Below are 21,837 nucleotides of genomic sequence, written 5' to 3' on the forward strand. Positions count from 1 at the left end.
GTGGAGCTTAGTGCAAATTCAAAATTTTTAAATTTTATTCAAAGTTATTTTAAAATGTCAAGATAGTAGTAACAGAGTATTAATGCAGTTGCTGACTTTTCTGAGTGAGGGGCCAGTATAACTGCATAGGTCTCGCACCTACGAAGCTGGCTTTGTTCAAGATAATTGTACCTAAAAAAGAAATCAAGGCAGCCCTGTGGGCTCACTGGGGAATTTACTCATGAGTGGCAGTGCCAGAGACCACAGCTGGGCCAGTGCTGGCCACACTCAGATGTTAATTCAGACAGCTGCCCAGGGAATGCCTGTAACTGGAGGGAGCCACCTAGCCAAAAAGAAGAGACAGGAAATAAGGGCCCCAACATGTGGTATTGGAAAGCCCAATGCTTGAAGGTCTTGGCATGTCAACTGCTTCCAGCTGGGTATGTTTCCAACCAAACCAGGGCCATGTGCAGCCAGGAAGGATGAGATTTGTCATGACCGTCATTTTAGAAGCTACTGGAGGACAGGGGAAAGGCCACACACCCAGAAACTTCAGCTTTCCTGCTTGGACAGCTGATGTATGGTATCCAGGAACTTGTGCACAGGGGAGGTCTTCCCTGCCTCAGTCTGAGAGACAAGGGGATTTGAGGAAAGGCCAGAACAACAGTCACTCAAAACTTCAAAATGAATCATCAATGCCAAGGAATAAGATGGAAAAAAAAAAATCTACTTGTAAGTTGGCTAAGCAGAAGCTGAGGAAAACAGACAAAAACTAAAAGATCTGAGGTGGAAGGTGAGACTTGGAACCTGTAAACATTCTGTAAGATAAGTAAATTAACTCCCATAGCTTCTTAGAGTGTAGCAGATTGGTACCTACAGGGAAATGCTGGTTAAAATTCAATAAAAAATAATTTTTTAACAAACAGCTGAGCTCAAAAGGAAAAGAAAAAGGTCTCAGAATAAAAAGAGAAAAGAAAACCATAGTGGTTTCAGTGTGAGTTGACCCTCTGATTCACTTGATGGTCTAAATAGTTCTTGTTCAAGGTTTTCTTCAGGTGTCCTTGTCTGTCATATTGATCCCCCACCTTGGGCAAAGACCTGGCCCTGAGCCCAGCCCAGGCTCTTGGCCACCCTCTCTGTTCAAGTTTAGAAGCTGAATAAAGGATCTCCCTGAGCTTCCTGAAACACAGATTCTGGGGACCCAAGTAATGTCCTTGAATGAAGACCCCTGAAGTATGAAAAGAGTAGAAAAGTCCAGTCACTCAGCCTGGGAAAGCAGTAGGAAAGCTTGCGGTTTTAATTTCTCACATGGGACTTTTAAATTTTTATCCTAACCCTAGGCAGATAGCAAAGTTCTAGTAGAGAGGAAAGAGGAAAATACATTTTAAAACTAGATCAACCTAGGGGCGTCAGTTAAGCGACCAATTCTTGGTTTTGGCTCAGGTCATGATCTCGGGGTCATGAGATGAGCCCTGCATTGGGCTCTGCACTCAGTGTGGAGTTGGCTTGAGATTCTCTCCGTTTCCCCCTGCCCTCCCCCTCTGCCCTTTCTCCCATGCAAATGTTCTCTCAACCTTTCTAATAAATAAATAAATAAATAAAATCTTAAAAAAAAAAAAACTAGATCAACCTAATAGAAAGTAGAAAAGAAAAAAATCAAAATTAAAGAATGGTAAATAGAAAACAACATAATGAAGTCCAAACAGGTCAATAATCAAAGTATATAAATATTAATATACTGACCTTGCCTACTAAGAGACAGAGATTTTCATAAGGACTTTTAAAAATTCAACCATGTACTGCTTATTAAGAGACACACCTAAAACATTATGATGGAGAGATCATTATGTAAGTGGTAACATGTACTAAAAATTTAATAAAAATTAAACAAATATAATAATATCAATATCAATTTTTTAACTTTAAGCCAAAAGGAGGGTTATTATATGAAGATACAAGGATAAACAGAATAATTCACATTGAAGAAATAGTCATTTGGAATCTCAAACGTATTTTTGTGTGTGTGTGGGGGGGTATATGTGTGTGTAAATCAAAAATCATAGTTGTAGAAGACATAAACAACATAAGTAATCCTACACCCAAAATTCAAAATACACATTATTTCTAGCACACATGAAACATTTATAAAAATTTACTATAATATGTCAAAAAGCAAATTCCAAATGAATACTAATGACCCAGAATCATATAAAACATGTTCTCTGATAACAATGAGATAAAATTAGAAATCAATATAATAGTTACACTGCCCTTTTCATGTTAGAAGCTTCTAAATATAGGGCACCTGGGTGGCTCAGCTGTTTTAAGCTCAGGTCATGATCTCAGGGTCCTGGAATCGAGACCCACACTGGGCTCCCTGCTCAGCGGGGAGTCTGCTTCTCCCTCTCCCTGAACCCCTCCCCCCTGCTCCTTCTCTCTCACTCTCTCTTTCTCTCTCTCTCAAATGAATAAATAAAATCTGTTAAAAAAGAAGTTTCTACCTAATTATTAAGTAGGGGAGAAAAATTAATGAAAATTACCAAATGCCCAGATAATGAAAACACTAGTACCAAAATGTGTGGTATGCAATTTAAGCAATATTTAATAGGAAATTTAGAGCTTTAAATGCATATAAGAGAAGAGAAGGAAGCATATACCTCAAAAGCTAATTAGAACAGAGAATGCAAAAGAAAAGAAATAATAACAAAAGGAAGAGAAAGAGATGAAAGTGGAGAAATCAATAAGGAATCAATAGACCCAAAAGCCAGTTCTTTCTGAAGACTAATAAAATAGGCAAACCTGGCAAAATCGATTGACAGAAAAAGTGAAAAAGTGGGGGAAAAAAGGGACATGACTACAAATAGTCAAAGTTTTTAAAGACCCTAGAAAATACAATAAATATCATTACACAAATAAATTTGACAATTTAATGAAATGGACAGTTCTTTAGAGATATAAAAAATCAGTAAAATTGACTTGAAAAAGAAATGGCAATCTTCATATTTATTTATACCCATTAAATAAATTGAATCTGTAATTTTAAAAAATTGTACCCATTAAGTATGTCTCCTCAGGCAAGAGAAACAAAAGCAAAAATTAACTATTGAAATTATTCCAAAATAAAAAGCTTTTGCACAGCAAAGGAAACCATCAGCAAAACAAAAGAGCAACCTACTAAATGGGAGAAGATATTTGCAAATGATATAGCCGATAAGGAGTTAATATCCAAAACATATGAAGAACTTATACAACTCAACACCAAAAAAACAATCTAATTAAAAATGGGCAGAGGACCTGAATAGACATTTCTCCAAAGAAGACACAAAGATGGTCAACAGGTAAATGAAAAGATGCTTGACATCACTCATTATCAGAGAAATGCAAATCAAAGCCACAATGAGATATCACCTCATACCTGTCAGAATGGCTGAAATCCAAAACACAAGAAACAACAAGTATTAGTGAGGACATGGAGAAAAAGGAAACCTCCTGCACTGTTGGTGGGAATGCAATTTGGTGCAACCACTGTGGAAAACAGTATGGGGGTTCCTCAAGACATTAAAAATAGAAATATCATATGATCCAGTAATTCTACTACTGGGTATTTACCCAAGGAAAATGAAAATATTAATTCAAAAAGATATATGAATCCCTGTACTCCTGGAAGCATCATTTACAATAGCCAAGATATGGAAGCAAGCCAAGTATCCATTGACAAATGGCTGAAGATGGGGCATAAAAATACAATGGAATGCTACTCAGCTATAAAGAAGAATGAAATCATGCCACTTGCAACAACATGGAAGGACCTAGAGGGTAATATGCTAAGTGAAGTAAGACAGGTATGATTTCACTTACATGTGGAATATAAAAAAACAAAACAAAGGAATAAACAAACAAAAGCAGAAACAGACCCATATACAAAGAGAATACAATGAATACAATACAAAGAGAACAAACTGATGGTTGCCAGAGGGGAGCGGAGGTAGGAGGATGGGCAAAATGAATGAGGGGGATTGGGAGGTATAGGTTTCCAGTTATGGAATGAATAAGTCACCAGGATGAAAGGTACAGCATATGGGATATAGTCACTGGTATTATAATAGTGTTGTATGGTAACAGACAGTAGCTACATGGGGTGAGCATAGCATAACATATAAATTTGTTGAATCACTATATTGTACACCTGAAACTAATATAACATTTTATGTCAACTATACTTCAATTAAAAAAAAAAAACTGTACCCATTAAAAAAAGCACCATGCTAACCAAATACTTACCCCCATAGGTGAGTTTAACCAAATCTTCAAAATTTATTTCCTGTATTAGACAGTCTTTTTCAATGAAGAGATAGAAGAGATCCTTGCTTCATTTTATAAGTATACTTTTGATACCCAAACTGCACAAAGACAATATGAAAAAATAAAGTATTTAGTTATTCTTACTTTTGAACACATGCATAAATATTTTAAAATATTACCTAACTGGGTGCCTGGGTGGCTCAGTTGGTTAAGCGACTGCCTTCAGCTCAGGTCATGATCCTAGGGTCCTGGGATCGAGTCCCGCATCGGGCTCCCTGCTCTGCGGGGAGCCTGCTTCTCCCTTTCCCACTCCCCCTGCTTGTGTTCCCTCTCTCGCTGTGTCTCTCTCTGTCAAATAAATAAATAAAATCTTTAAAAAAAAATATATTACCTAACTGAATTAAGTAATGCATTTATAACACATCATAATAGACAAGGTATAAAGCAAATATAATAAGATGTTAATTGTAGACTCTGAGTGGTTGATGTATGGGTGTTCACTGTGCAGGCTTACTTTTCTCATTTAAAATTTTTCATTTGAAAACCTTAGGAAAAGTAAGAAATAAAATCTTTGTACATCTGTAACCTCTAAAAGTGTATCAGGACAGAATCCCAAGGATGACTAAAAATCTATCAATGTAATTCATCTCATTAGTACAAATGAGAAATTTATAAAAGTACAATTTATGGGGGGCGCCTGGGTGGCTCAGTTGGTTAAGCGACTGCCTTCGGCCCAGGTCATGATCCTTGAGTCCCGGGATCGAGTCCCACATTGGGCTCCCTGCTCGGCGGGGAGTCTGCTTCTCCCTCTGACCCTCTTCCCTCTCATGCTCTCTGTCTCTCATTCTCTCTCTCGCAAATAAATACAATCTTAAAAAAAAAAAAAGTACAATTTATGGGGGTACCTGGGTGGCTCAGTAAGTTAAGCGTCTGATTCTTAGTTTCTGCTCAGGTCAGGATCTCAGGCTCATGAGATCGAGCCCCACCCCCCATCCCCAGTCAGGCTCGGACTCAGCATGGAGTCAGCTTGGGATTCTCTCTCTCTCCATCTGCCCCTCCCCCCACTCACGTTCTCTCTCTCTCTCTCTCTCAAATAAATATGTAAAATATTTTTTTTTAAAGTGTAATTTATGGAAAAAAGAAAAACTACTGGCAAACTGGGAATGGACTACAACCTCATCATCCTGATGAAGAGTGTTGTAGGCTTGGGCGTGGCTATTAGTGGCAGAAAACTCCAAACTATATAGAATTTTACTTCTCTCTCATATAAAAGACTAGTTAGGTGGCCCAGAGGCAAGTTCCTTCTATCATATTATGTTTTGTGTGATCTTTATTCCTAAGATTACTTCAGGTCCAATATATTGCTCCAACTCCAGTCATCACATCTGCATTCCAGGCCGCAGGAAGTAGAAAAGGGGAAAGTGGTTATGTTTCCCCTTTAGGATACACTGAAATTTGCACGTATGACTTGCATTTACATCCCCATGGTGGAAACTAGTTATGTGCCCTCACGTAGTCGAAGATGACTGGGAAATACAGGCATTTTCTTGGCAGACATGTCTTCAGATAAAATTTAAAGATTTTGGGGTGCCTGGGTGCCTCAGTCAGTTAAATGTCTGACTCTTGATTTCAGTTCAGGTCATGATCTCAGGGTCGTGAGACTGAGCCTTGGAGCCTGCTTAAGGTTCTTTCTTTCCCTCTCTCTTTGCTCCTCTCACCCCTAAAAAAATTAAAGATTCTACTTAGGGAAAAGGAGAGAACCAATTCTTGGGGGGAGGAAGGGCACCCAGCAGTCTCTTCCACATGTATCTATCAGAAACCTCTAGAAAACATGACAGTGGTAAAACATTACACATGTGCTCTCTAGAGTCAGGAACAAGTCAAGAGTTCCTGTTATCACAGTTTCTCTCTCTCTCTTTTTATTTTTATTTTTATTTTTATTTATTTGACAGAGAGAGAAAGCTGGGGAGGGGCAGAGGGAGAAGCAGGCTCTCTGCTGAGTAGGGAGCCCGATGTGGGGCTCAATCCCAGGACCCTGGGATCATGACCTGACCCAAAGGTAGAAGCTTAACAACTGAGCCACCCAGGTGCCCCTCATAACTTCTTGTAGTGAGTCCTAGCCAGTGTGATACTTAAAAAGGAGGAGGAGGAGGAGAAGAGGAGGGGTAGGAGGGGAGGAAGAGGAGGAGGAAAGAAAGAAAGAAAATTTTTCTTATTTGCAGACCATGGGATTATTTACATAGAAATTGCATAGGGAGAAAGAAAGAGAGAGAGGATGAAAGCAAGAAAAGGAAGGAAGGAAGGAAGGAAGGAAGGAAGGAAGGAAGGAAGGAAGGAAGGAAGGAAGGAAGGAAGAAAGAAAGAAAGAAAGAAAGAAAGAAAGAAAGAAAGAAAGAAAGAAAGAAAGAAAGAAAGAAAGAAAGAAAGAAAAAGAAAAAGAAAGAAAGAAAGAAAAGAAAGAAAGAAAGAAAAGCAAGCAAGCACAAACGAACTTTAAAACATGGTTGGTGTAAATGTGCATTGTTAAAAACCACACTGGAGAATAATGTTGCAATATTAAATGAGGTTGGTATGCACATACCCTATGACTTAGAATTCTCCCTGTGGATATATATCCTAAAAAATTCACATACATGTCCCCAGAGAGACATGAAAGAGGATGTTTATTGTGGCATTATATTTAACAGCAAAAACGTGAAAATAAACTGAGTGTTTAAAAACACGATTGTGGATAAACTGTGGTGCCAGAGTCACACAATGAAATACTAAATAGGTATGTACTAAATATATAACAACCAGGCAGGAAGGATACATGCTAATTTTGGGATACTGATTACCTTTGGGCAGAGAGCAACAGAACTGGGCAGTGGGGGCTGTGGTTAAAATGTATCCATATTGTTAAAACAAAAAACTCTAAAGCCATTATGGCAAGATGTCAACATCAGTTAAATCTGTTAAAAACAATGAGCCTGACCATATGTACAGACTGATAAGGAATGATTTCCAAGGCATACTGTTAAGGACAAAAGTAAGCTGTGGAAGAATGTGACATGTAGACTACCATTTGTGTAAAAGGGGGATCAGCTTGTGTTGAATATTTCTGAATGACACAAAATAAACGGACAATGATGATCTCTAAAGGGGAAGGAGGCTGAGGACTGGGGCCAGCAGTGGAAAAGAGACCAACTTTGTGTACCTTTTTCTACTATTCGGCTGCTTTTAGCTCTTGCATTTGTTTTCTCAAAAGTAAAATATTAAAGCAAAAAACATCTTTAATTAAAATTATTTCTACCCCAACAATGCATTTAGAGCCAAAATTACTCTTTTGAGCAATATTTTGCATAAAAATATAAGTGTATCCTTATGTTTGCCATCTTCCCAAATGACTGATTTTTCCAAAGAGTTCTTGATAATAAGTTCCTTATGATCAGTCACACAGAAATATACACCCTGCCCGCTGCATCTGCCTTAACTGTGCATCTATTTATATGGTATGACGGATACTTTCCCTAATAGATCTTACCATTTCCCCTGCTAAGGAATTGAGTGCTGACTAAATGGTTGATGACACATGGGAGTTATTCCTACATTTTCCACACACAGTAAGACAAATCAATGCAATGCCCTTTCTGCTGGTAGAAGCACTAACAGCTTTGGGGCATTGTCAGAAGGGGTGGGGGGCATACAATGAATCCACAGTTCTGGACTTTTCTTTGAGAGGCAGCCTGAGGCAATTTGAGAGCAAAAGCAGGATTTGGAGTTCCTAACCTCACACGTTTTATTTCTGTGAGCTAATTTACAATCAAGAGAGCTCCCATGCTGTCAGATCTAGAACTCAACTACTTCAAACAGTAAACTTCCCTCTTATATTTTGCTTTGAGTTTCTTAAGCATGAGTTTGTTTAAAAGCTGATTACCTGAGTAGAGTAGTGATTTTCAAACCTTTTATCGTAGGACCACTTTAGGAAACAAAACTGATCCTCACTGCCTTCTCTTTCCCGAAGCTAGACCCTCTGGGCCCCATGCCCCAGCTGGTGGAAAGTGCAAGATTCTGGTTTATACCACTTTACAGGTATCGGGGAGGCAGGAGAGAGACTCAGGGTAATAGGGGAAAAGAGGAAAGAGGCTCATAGTCATCTCTTTTTTATGTCTTTCATTTCACAACTTCTTCCTTCCCATGCCTGCTGGTGTGCTCCCTCGCCTCGTTTCAGAGCCAAAAGGCAGGTCAACTTCACTGCTTCTTATCCAAGTTGGCAGAGGTTGGTGGCAGCAGGGTGGTAACTCTGCCCGATGTTCTCAAGCTACACTTGGGACATGTCCAACAGCAAAGTCACTCAGTAAACAGTTCTCTGTATTCTCTTTTCCTTGAGTTGGCTGGAATATCTAGGACCTAGTACCACCCACTCTTTAATTCAAGACAAGCCCACAGACCAGAAACTTCACAGATCACCCTATCCTAAAGCTGTCTTTTTCGAGGTACAAAATGCCATCCCCCAAATCATTGATATGTTACATTATTTCAATTCCAAGCCCTATCGATGTCCTTTTCAAGGCTTGGTTTTTCTATTTTTAGGAATATTTCCTGTACATCATTCATTCAATATTCAAGAACCTTACTAAATGTCTACTTTGTGCCTAGTTTTGTACTGGGGTTGAGTAGGGGTAAGGGAGATGAACAGATACTGCGTGTAACCGTTCCTTATTTTAAGAAGCTTACAAAATGACTGGAAAGAGAGAAGTCAATATGAAACAAATAAAGAATAACTCAAGACAAAAGATCTTTTTTTTTCTTTTTAAAGATTTTATTTATTTATTTGAGAGAGAGAGAGAGAAACAGCATGAGAGGGGATAGGGTCAGAGGGAGAAGCAGGCTCCCCGCCGAGCTGGGAGCCCGATGGGGGACTCGATCCCAGGACTCCGGGATCATGACCTGAGCCGAAGGCAGTCGCTTAACCAACCGAGCCACCCAGGCGCCCAAGACAAAAGATCTTTAAACACCAAAAGCAAGGAATAAATATAAGAGACCTGGAGAGATTAGGAAAAGCTTTAAGAAAGATGTTGGGCTGGAGCTGGGTTTTTAAGGAGGCGTGGAAGGTTGGGGAGGGTTTTCTAGGTGTGAAATAATAGTGAAGACCACAGAGGCTGGTCTCAGCAGAGCAGACCGTGGGACTGACAGAGCCGTCTAATAAAGCAACTCTGAAACCCGGTAAACAGGTAAATAAGCAAACAAAACCAAGGGGCAAAGATAGATTAATAAGTTGGGAAGAATTAGTTATTTGGCTACATATAGACTCCTAGAGATCAAAGGGACCTCATGAATTATGTCATCCACCTTCTGCCTTCATTTTACAGATGAGAACATGGGATTAGAGAGGTGAAGTGATTTCATCATATCAGGTAACAAATTAGTGCCAGAGCGGAAATTCAACTCCAGAGCTTCTGACTCCCAACACATCACACTCTGCTTCAAACCATCAGACTATTATGCTCAGATGACCCCAGGCCAATTGGGACCAGTGACATACTAACAGTAACAATGTAGGTTTCAAAAGGGAGGATTGTAGGAGGGATAAAGCTCATTTTCTACGCAGATACTTGGGATATTTCTAAATTTTTCTTTTCTTGAATTGTAGTACTTATTGCCTCATGTTTCACCTCCTTTGCTTCACATTCAAAGTCTTCCACAACATGGCCTTTCCACGCTTTCTGACTTTATTTCCCAACACTTTTCACTCTATGGCCTCTACTCTAGCCAGATATGACCATCCACAGTCCCCAGCTTTCGCCTGGCTCATTCTCCCCTCTGGGGCACTGCTCCTGTCATTTCCCCTCTAAGAATTTGTTCCCTTTTCAACATTGACATAAAAACCTGGGGTTCAGTTAGGATCTTCAGCTACTTCAAGTCTTCTCTACACTCCTACTTAGTTCAATGCAACCCAGCTCATTTCAGTAAAATTTTATGGAGGACCTGCTGTGTGCCAGGAACTCTTACTAGGCACTCAGGATTCCAGACTAAGTAAGAGATGGGTGCTGCCCACTAGAAGGAGAATGCAGGCAGATGTTAAAAGCAAATCATCACCACCCAGAATCATAAAAAAAAAGTACAAAAGACAGAGACAGCACAATCAACAGGATTGAAAGAGAGGAGACCTCATTGAGAGAGTGATGTCTGAGCTAGGTAAATGGATGAGTGGGAGTTTATCAAGGGCTAAATTGGGGGAAAGGGAAGGAAAAGACTGGTCTATGCAGACTACATGTGGAAATACACAGCATTTGGTAAATTTTGTTTTGTTTTGTTTACTAAACCAGCTTTGGATTTGGTACCAGGATTTGGTTTGCTTTCAAAATAATGTGCAAATAGATGAGCAAGGGGAGATAAGGCAAGAGAGTTCTCAGGGGCTTCTCACCAGGCTACAGAGGCTGGATTGATCCTGTCCGTGATAAAGAGCTACTGAAGACATTTTAAGTGTCAAGTGTTAGGCTGTGTGGTTCAGAGGAATCTTGGCTCTACCATATATTCAAGTAATCAAGTAAAGCTAAATGAAGGAAAGTTCTGGAAACAGACTCTGAAGAATGGGTAAAATTTCAACAGACTGAAATGGAGGGGAAGTTATTACACCATTAGTGGAAACAGCAAAGCTGCCATTTAATTGTGACCTTATTGTTCTAAGTATGTTAATTTTTTCTCCTGAGACATATTACCTAAATTCTTCAAGGACAGGGATTATTTCCCAAGTTTCCTTTTAATAGCTCCAAGTACCTAACACATCTCTGGATATACAGTGGGTGTTTGGTCAATTATCAATGACCTTTGGGATGTGGCAAAAAAAAGAAGGAGAAAGAAGAAGGAGAAGGAGAAGGAGAAGGAGAAGAAGAAGAAGAAGAAGAAGATTCTTAAGAAAGAGAGAAGAAAACCCCTCATATTTGTTCATGACAGAAGCTTGTGTTTATTCCTAAATCTGTTGCTAGGAATGAAAATTCATAAGGTTTTATAAATCCATAATTTGAAATGAAGATGGTGTGTATAATTGGAAGCTTATGGTTGTCTAATAAAGGACAGAAGATACCAATTAAAGCCAAAATTCCATCTCTAAGCAGCCTTTCTCACTGTGTGGGCATCCCAACTGCTAAGTTTGTTTAATAGATCAAATTAAATGGATGACTGTTTTTGAAGGGCATCTTAGGGACTTGGGACTTAGCTCTCCTTTGGTGCATGTGTCCCTAAGCTCACTACTGACAGAAATATTCAGTTTTATTATCGGAAAGCCAAACCACTTTTAGATATTGAGGAGAGTGATAATATGATATAAACACTTTGTGAAGGACTATATATACATGCTATTTATTTCTTCTTTAAGAAAAAAAAAAAGGGCCATAGTTTCCCCAATTCTCTTTGTTTGTTCCAAATCTTATCAGGCTCTGAAAAATACCTGTCAAAAAAATTTATTTAGGTATAAAGTAATTTTTGTTCCATAAAAATAAATGTTTTTATGTGTTCAACAGTGCTCATATTGCATTACATATGTTATTTTTAACTCATAAGTGGTAAGATGCTGTCATGCGGGGATGATATTCAAAATAGTTAACAATGGTACAGCATATACACCAGTCATTGAGAATGGACCCCTGAGCAATCTGGATGGATGCCAGCTGGTTCTCTAGACCTGCATATACAGGCTCCATCTCAGCCCTGGCGTAGTAGACTTTTAAGCTACTTTTGTCCATACATTTCCCTTTTGATAATAGTCACACATTTTCCTTTGGAGGACTGCCTTACCCAATTCCAAGTGATCTTGAAGGCAATGGCCATAATGGGACTCCACTTTCCCTTGGCCACAAGGCTGGGACATGTGATCCAGATTTAGCCAGTCAAAATATCCTGTTCTTTCACCACAGTAATTAATTGAGAAATGGGTACATGACCCAGTTTAGGCCAAGTAGAGTCCTTCCCAGAACTGTTCCCCTGGACTTAACTGGGATGATTTCCCCTACTTTGGAAACTGCTAAACTTGAAGGAATTGAACATAAGGCAACTGGAGGCTACACTGCCTTCAGAGAGGAGAAATCCTACTGAACAACAAAGCCAAGAAGAAATAAATGATCCTGAGAGAGGATTAGAGAGAGAAAGTCCTGACAACATTATTTGAACCTCTGGAACCAGCCATGCCTACAGCCAGGTGCAATCTCCTGGACTTCCTTTTAACTCAAAGAAATATGTTCTCTTTATCTACCTTTCTCTTTTCTCTTTCTTTCCTTCTTTCTTTTCTTTTGCTTAAACTAAATTGAATTGAATTTCTTTCCCTTGCATTCAAATAAGTACTGATTAATAATTATGCCCACATAACATAATTCTATATAATTTCCATTACACAACGCTGATGAAATCTTGAACTTAATTGAAAACTCTGCTTTTTATTAGATTGTCCTAAGGCTCCAAACCAATACATTATGCAACTAGGAAGCATCATGGGTCCTTAATCAGGGGAATAACAAAATAAAGATGGTGCTTTAGAAAAGTTTGCCTGCCAGAGATGTGTGGAAATAATCAAAACAACATATGCTCATACATGTATTCGGATATATATTTTTTTTTCCTTAATTTTCAAACATGTCAGGTACCATTTCTTTTTATGTTAGCATAACTGAAAAGAACTGTTATTGCCCATACCTTAAGAATTCTTAGAAATTATTATACACTCTGCTTTTTATTTTTTGGGACACTGAATCACAGATTTACATCATTTACTTATCCTACAAGCAGATATTAGGAAGTTGCTATGTGCAAGTTACTGTTAGAGGCTCTAGGGATAAAAAGATGAATTAGACAATTTCTCTGCCCTCCAGAAATTCACATTCTGTGAGAGATGCAGAAGTGTAAATAGATAAATAGTGTAATAGTTGGCAGGACTGGAACCCTTCCTTCTGCTGGAGGTCTCCTCTTCACTGGCATTATTAGCTGAGAGCTGTATGCAGGGAGTAGAGTAGTTCCACACAGCTCCATAAAACAGCTCGTGAGTATCCAGGCCAAGCAGCTCACTAAATCATGTAGCCCTGGGTTTTCTTGCATTTCAGGCACAACTCAGATTCCTTTGGTCTTTTTTTATGTAAAGAACTTTCTGACAGGAAAAATAAAGAGGTATACTATGGTTGTTGAATGTGGTCTTAACTCTTTTTGCAAGGCCAGATAGGATATTTAGGAAGTCACTTTGGTTGATTTATACTGCAAATTGTAAATTAAATTTAAATTTTCAAAAGTGGGACGCCTGGGTGGCTCAGTCGGTTGGGCGACTGCCTTGGGCTCAGGTCATGATCCCAGGGTCCTGGGATCGAGCCCCGCATCGGGCTCCCTGCTCCTTGGGAGCCTGCTTCTCCCTCTGCCTCTGTCTCTCTCTCTCTCTCTCTGTCTCTCATGAATAAATAAATAAAATCTTTAAAAAAATAAATAAATAAATAAATTTTCAAAAGTTTAATTATGAGCAAAATTATTGAGAGCACAGCAAGGGGACCCACTGAATTTACATTTTCAATCATTATCAAGCCTCTATTCATTTGGAGCCACTCCCGCCTTAAAGATGCAAAGCAGTCAGACCTTTAGAGTGGATTCTGTTACAAGAAATTCCTCCAGGCTGTCTCATTTTCCTCAATTCCTCATTGGAATTTCACAATAACTTAACACATAGCTGGAATTCACTACAAATTCCTAGGAGCTAGAAGACAAAAAGACAATTTATTTTACCTTTTTTTCTTATTCTAGTTCCTGTATCTTTCTGTGAGTGTTGTTTGCTTTAGTGGATGGTTGGTGTGTTTGAAAAGGAGAAAAAAAAAATAAGTCTTCATTCCTTTTCCCTTTCTATTTTAACTGGTTCTTTAATTTTCCATGTAGACTTTCAAACTAAATAGAGTCTAAAAAGGCCTGGTTTTTACTTCCAAAGTAACTCTTAAAAGGGGGGAAATATTTATTGTGTTAGATTTCTTAGAAAGGATTTAGCACCTGACTTCTAAATTAAATGATTTGGGAACTTAAAAGCTCTTTAGAAATTACCTAGTCCGTGTTGGGAAAACTGGACAGCTGCATGCAAAAGAATGAAACTGCACCACTTTCTTACATGATGCACAAAAATAAACTCAAAATGGCTTAAAGACTTAAATATAAGACCTAAAACAATGAAACGCCTGGAAGAAAACATAAGCAGTAAGCTCTTTGACATTGGTGTTAGCAATATATTTTTGGATATGTCTCCTCAGGCAAGGGTAACAAAGCAAAAATAAACAAATGGAACTACATCAAACTAAAAAGCTTTGAACAGCAAAGGAAACCATCAACAAGACAAAAAGACAGCCTACTGAATGGGAGAAGATACTTGGAAATGATATATCCAATAAGGGATTGATACTGATACAACTCAATACCCCCAAAACCCAAATAATCTGATTAAAACATGGGCAGAGGACCTGAACAGACATTTGTTAAATTACTTGCTTAATTCACAGAGCTAGTAGTGATCACAGCCAAAACTAGAACCCAGATCTCAACAAGGTTGTCAACGTTGTTGGAAAATTCCCCACCCATTTCTCATAATAGCTATTACAAATCTTCACAACTGTTTTCATGAATCTTATACAACTACCTCTCCATCACTCTGGTCCCTACTTTAGAGAAAACTAAAAGCTACCAAGCATGACTCCAGTTTCCACTTTTAAACTTTCTCATATTTCATCTCAAAGGAACATTATCATTACTCTTCAAGGGGAAATCCTGCCATTTGTTACCTGTATCACATTGAGTCCCAGCTTTTCTGAGATCCTATTTTGTTAATTATTTCTTCTGACATATATGGGAATCCTTTCTCCATTCACTCCTTTTTAGCACATAAATATGCTCAAGGACTTGCATTTCTAATGATGTTATGTCCCATTCTAGACCCATTCTTTCTTTCCTTTTCATCATAACCAAGCACATTTTAAGAAACTGCTCTTAAACTGTTCCTACATTCTCACCTCTTACTCCTTCAACTTCGAATAGAAGACTTTTGACACTATCATTCAAATGAAAGTGTTTGGGCAAAGACCATCTATGCGTTTAAGGACATTTCAATTTCCTCCTTTTGAGAACTCGCTTCTCTTTTGACCACCTTATTCCCATCTTAACACTGGGTTTGTAAGTTTTTATCTTTCCCTTCATTCATTCCTTAATTACTGATGCTTCCTAACATTCTGTTCTCAGACCCTTTCTTTCTCATTTTGTACTTTCTTTGGACAAGTCCCATTTATATCCATGCCCAGCTCTGACACACAAATTTGTATAATGTAAAAAATATTTCTCTTAAGTTTTCAATGTTAACCAAAAGTAATTTTATTAGAGTATTATTTACTTACCTAAATATAAGTATAAATTCCTTATGCTTATAGCTCTTAACAAGCTTACAACCAAATCTTTATAAAATAAATTGAAATAAAGCTAAAAATCTAAAACACTCCTAAGATGAAATAAACATCAATTTATGTGGATGGTTATATTTTTTTCTTGAAACTAACTAAATTGCCAACTCAGAATGTGAATATGGGGCTGGCTGCTAATAACATGGGTTCTTTTTAATTTTTTTTTAAAGATTTTTATTTATTTACTTGAGAGAGAGACAGAATGAGAGAGAGGGAGAGAAAGAGAGTGCAAGCAGGGGGAGGAGCAGAGGGAGACGGACAAGCAGACTCTGTGCTGAGCACAGAGCCTGACGGGGGGCTTGATCCCAAGACCCCGAGATCATGACCTGAACCAAAACCAAGAGTCAGATGCTTAACCAACTGAGCCACCCAGGTGCCCCAGTTCTTTTTAATTTAAATAGAACTGTGTACCATGAGATGATTCAGTTCTCCCACCACTGTTCTCTATTCACACTATGAAACCTTCATTCACATGAGTGAGCACACAATGATACCATTTCATCTTCACTTGACCTGATTGCATCATGTACATAGTAAGCCAGGCTCTGTGATACTTGGCACAAGCAAGATTATAAACATAAATACAAATGCAGACACTGAAGTAAGTTGGCAGTACTATTAATAAAGTGGTCATCCAGATGATCCAGATTATTGTTGAAATGAAAGCATGAATATAAGCATTACTATAAAAATCTACTTAGCAAACACATAAACCTCTGAAAATATATTTGATGGATCCTAGGGTTCTGGCATCTATAGGGTATCTATAGTCCAAAACCCTCTCCTGAGCCTCTGCCCTGTATATGCAACTGCCTACTGAAAATTTCTCTACCTATATGACCTATAATCACCTCAGATACAACATGTCCAAACTGAACTTATCCTTCCCCACGCACACACCCACCTTAACCTGTATTCCCAATCTTAGTTAATGACATCATCATCTACTCAGTTACTTAAACCAAAAACTCATATTAGTTTCCTTCCTCTGTCTTACCTCCTACATTCAATTGTTACAGATACTACTTCCTAAACTTCCTTCAAATCAATGGTCATTTTTCTTTTGACCCAGAAATCCTACTCAAAAATATCCCAAGGATATAATCAAAATATTAATAAAGCAACAAAGAGGAAAGATGTTCACTTCAATATTATACTTAATAAAAAAAACTAATGAAGAAATAAAAAAGAAAATTAGCATGACAATTTAAGAGTAGGGGAAAGATTAAGCTAAATATGTTAGGGGTTATCTTTATTCAGAAATAACATAATATTCTAGCTCTTGGCAGACTACCTATCAAGTTTCTTTTTAAATGCCCAGTGCAAAACACCTTAAAAATGCTAGTTAAATTTAAAACAATTTTTTACACCCATGATTGATTTATTGATTTATCAAGAATGTAAGAGAGATCCTCAGAAGCCAAAATAAAGAACAAGAAGAAGGGGATCATAAATCCAAAGAGATATAAGAGATCTGAAGCCAGCTGTTGTCTTGGGTATATGTCAATTTTTGGTGGCCTAGAATTTTAAAAGGCATTGAGCATGGCAAACAAGAGACAATGTAAGCCCAAGGAAAGCAGGATATTATATTGGACTTTGCATATAGCAAGGAATCCCAAAAAGCCATATCCTCAGTGAGTAAACTAGAAAACAATCTGTCCCCCACTCCTGGTTTCAGGTCGGGTTGTAATCTCAGGGTTGTGGGATTGAGCCCTGTGTAAGGCTCCATGCTCAGCTCGGAGTCTGTTTAGGATTCTCTCTTCCTCTTTCCCTCCCTCCCCCCTCCCTCCCTTCTTCTCTCCCACTCTCTCTCTCAAATAAATAAATCTTAAAAGAATAACTAATACAGCTAATAAACTAATTCAACAAGTTACAGGGTATAAGATTAACACTTAAAAATCAGTTTTGTTGCTATATAACGGCAGTAAACAATCCAAAAAGGAAATTAAGGAAACTAAGCAAATTCCATTTACAATATCATCCAAAAAAACAAAAATAGCTCAGAATACACTTAACCAAGGAGATGAAAGACTTGTACACTGTTAAGTATAAAAAATTGCTGAAAAGAAATTAAAGAGCTAAATAAATGGAAAGATACTCTGTGTTCAATTATTGAAAAATAATATTGTTATATGGCAATACTACCCAGAGTGGTCTACAGATTCACTGAAATTCCAAAGGCCTTTTTTTGCAAAAACAGAAAGCCAATCCTCAAATTCATGTGGAACTACAAGGGACTCTGAATAGCCAAAACAATCTTGAAAAAGAACAAAGATGGAGGCCTCATTCTTACTGGTCAGAAACTTACTACAAAGCTACAGTAATCAAAGCAAGGTTGTACTGGCATGAGAATAGACTGATAGAACAACAGAATGAAATTAAGAATCCAGAAATAAACCTATATATCTGTGGCCAACTGATTTTTCAACAAGAGTATCAACACTATTCAATTGAGAAAGAACAGTCTTTTCAATGAATGGTTACTGGGACAAATGGATATCTATATATAAAAGAATGAAATTGGACTTCTGCCTCACAGCACATAGAAAAAATTAACTCAAAATGGATCAAAGACCTAAATGTAAGAACTAAAACTATAAAGCTCTTAGAAGAAAACAAAGGGGTAAATCTTCATGTACTCACACAATGGATTCTTAGATGTGCCATTAAAAGTATGAGCAACAGAAGAAAAAATAGATGAACTTGACTTCATCAAAATTAAAAACTTTTGTACATCAAAGAACATTATTAAGTAAGTAAAAAGATAACCTCAGGATGGAAAAATATTTTCAAATTATATCTGGTAAGAATACAGTGTCTCGAATATATAAAGAACTCTTATAACTGAAAAACAAAAAGAAAAAAACTAATTTAAAAGTGCACAAAGGACTTGAATAGAAATTTCTGTTAAAAAGAATATACAAGGGGCTCCTTGGTGGCTCAGTCATTAAGTGTCTGCCTTCGGCTCAGGTCATGATCCTAGGGTCTTAGGATCGAGCCCCACATTGGGCTCCCTGCTCAGCAGGAAGCTTGCTTCTCCCTCTCCCACTCCCCCTGCTTGTGTTCCCTCTCTTGCTGTCTCTCTCTCTGTCAAATAAATAAATAAAATCTTTTTTAAATATAAATAAATAAAAAGAATATACAAATGGTAAACAAGCACATGAAAAAGTGCTCTACATCATTAGTCACTAGGGAAATGCAAATCAAAACCACAATGAGATACCACTTCACACCCACTAGAATAACTATAACAATAAAACAAAAACAGAAAGTAACAAGTATCGATGAGGAGGAAGAGAAATTGGAATTCTTATATATTGCTAGTGGGAATGTAAAATGGTACAGCCACTGTGGAAATACTTCAGCAGGTCCTGAAAAGTTAAACATTTAATTACCATATGACTCAGCAATTCCAGTCTTATGTATAAATCCAAAAGAATTGAAAACAGGGACTCAAACAGATACTTGTACACTGATGCCAATATTCATTACAGCATTATTCATAATAGTCAAAAGGTGGAAACAGTCCAAATGTCCATCAACAGATGAATGGATAAACAAAATATGGTATATATATTACTCAGCCATAAAAATGAATGAAGTAATGATACATGCTACAATACTGTTGGACTTCAAAACATTATGCTAAATGGAAGAAGCCAGACACAAAATGTCATATAGTGCATGATCCCATTTTTATGAAATATCTATAATAGGTAAATTCATAGAGACAGAAAGCAGATTGGTGGTTCCAAACCTAGAAGGATAGAGAAATGGAGAGTGACTGCTCAATGGGCATAGGGTTTTCTTTTGGGGTGATGAAAATGTTTTGGAATTAGATAAAGGTGGTAGTAATACAACGTTGTGACTGTACTAAATGCCATTGAATTGTACACTCTAAAATGGTTAATTTTACATTATGAGTTTGAATTTTAAAAAGTATAAATTCATACATACTCATATAGAAATAGAGAAAGCAAAATGTGACAAAATGGTAACAGTTTGTGAATCTAAATAAAAGATGTATGGATGTTTGTTGAATTACTCTATATAGGAGTCTCTTCTCAAAATAAAATATTGGAAAAACTTGTACAAAATAACTTAGCTTCAAAATATAGAATGCAAAAATTGACAAAATCACAAGGAGAAATTGGCAAATCTACCAACAAAGTGAGAGATTTTAATAAACTCTCTAAATAATAAAGTAAACAGATTAAAAAATTAGTAAAGATAAAGAATATTTGAACAAGTTTGATTTAATAGACATGTAAAAAACATTGCATCCAACGTCTGCAAAAATATAACCTTTTAAATACATATGAAGTATTTATGAATATTGTGTATTAGGAGATAAAGCAAGTCTCAACAAATTCTGATGAATCAGTATCATACAGAACACATCCTGACTACAAAGCTAGTATTCATAAACTAATAACAAAAAATATATTTTTAAAAATCGACATTAAAAATTTTCAAAATGCATTTCTAAATTATTCATGGAATAAGGAAAAATATGATGAAATAAAAGATGGAACTAAATGATAACAAAACATTACACATCGGGGTGCCTGGGTGGCTCAGTCATTAAGCATCTGCCTCCAGCTCAGGTCATGGTCCCAGGGTCCTGGGATTGAGCCCACATTGGGCTCCCTGCTCCGTGAGAAGCCTGCTTCTCCCTCTCCCATTCACCCTGCTTGTGTTCCCTCTTTGGCTGTGTCTCTCTGTCAAAGAAATAAATCAAATCTTTAAAAACAAACAAACAAACAAACAAAAAAAAAGGACACATCAAAACTTGCAGTACTAGAGGAAATATCTTAGAAAATATCTTAGAAAAGCCATCTTAGAAAAAAGAAAAGCTGAAAATTAATGATATTAGTTGAAAACATTGAAACAGGGGCGCCTGGGTGGCTCAGTTGGTTAAGCGACTGCCTTCGGCTCAGGTCATGATCCCGGAGTCCCGGGATCGAGTCCCGCATCGGGCTCCCTGCTCAGCAGGGAGTCTGCTTCTCCCTCTGACCCTCCTCCCTCTCATGCTCTCTGTCTCTCATTCTCTCTCTCGCAAATAAATAAAATCTTAAAAAAAAAAAAAAAAAACCAAAAATTAAAAAAAAAAAGAAAACATTGAAACATTATAAAAAGAGCAAGAGAATAAAGATATTCAAAGTGAGAATAGAAATTAATGAAATAGAAAACAAATATACACAAAAGAGCATCAATAAAGGAAAAGATTGCTTTTGAAAACAATTTTCAAAAAACAAAAAAATTGTCAAACCTCTGGCAAGATTAATCAGAAAAAAGGGAGACACAAGTTAAAGAACTATAAATATAAGGGACTATAACTACATATAAATTAAAAACATAAGAATATTAAGAAAATATTTATGCAATAAGTTTGAGCAAAGAGGACAAGTTCTTAGAAATCAAACTCAAGAAAAAAAATAGAAAAAATGAAATACAAATAGAAAACTCCAAATGATCTTACAACCAATACAGAAATTAAATATCTTGAGTATCTTAAATCTTTTCAGAGATAGACAGCATGCACACACACACACACACACACACACCCCAGCAAGTTCTACTGGGAAGAGCTAATTTCAATTTTAATCAAACTTTTCCAGAGAATACAAAGAAAGTAAGCACTCCCCAACTTAATTTATTATAATAGCATAATTTTGATGCCAAATTCAAGCAAAGGTATTATGAGGAAGAAAGTTTCATGGCAGTCTCACTCATATAGATGCAACAATCATAAATAAAGTATTAGTAATTCAGGGGTGCCTGGCTGGCTCAGTTGGTAGAGCATGCAATTCCTGATCTGAGGGTTGTGGGTTTGAGTGTAGAGATTGCTTAAAAATAAAATCTTTAAATAAATTTAAAAAATAAATATTAGCAACATAAACTGGAATCATTTTTTAAAAAATATTTTATTTATTTGAGAGAGAGAGAGAGAGCATAGAGGAAGAAGGAGAGGGACAAGCAAACTCCCTGCTGAGTGTGGAGCCTGACGTGGGGCTCAATCCCAGGACCCCGAGATCATGACCTGAGCCAAAGGCAGATGCCTAACTGTCTGAGCTACCCAGGCACCTCTAGAATCATTTTTTAAAAGATTTTATTA

The 21,837-nt window shown here is 37.3% G+C and overlaps 1 protein-coding gene across 1 annotated transcript in view; it reads right to left on the reverse strand.

The window, feature by feature from the left end:
* ZNF280D (zinc finger protein 280D) overlaps positions 1-21,837 on the reverse strand; it is a 305,303-nt gene that overhangs the window by 237,744 nt on the left and 45,722 nt on the right. The window contains exon 2 of the mRNA XM_034993555.1: positions 4,261-4,379. The gene's annotated coding sequence lies outside the window, so the exon portion shown is untranslated. The remainder of the gene's footprint in view (positions 1-4,260; positions 4,380-21,837) is intronic.

Source organism: Mirounga leonina, unplaced genomic scaffold, assembly GCF_011800145.1.
Source record: "Mirounga leonina isolate KUSES-001 unplaced genomic scaffold, KU_Mleo_1.0 Mir_91, whole genome shotgun sequence".
NCBI lineage: Eukaryota > Metazoa > Chordata > Mammalia > Carnivora > Phocidae > Mirounga > Mirounga leonina.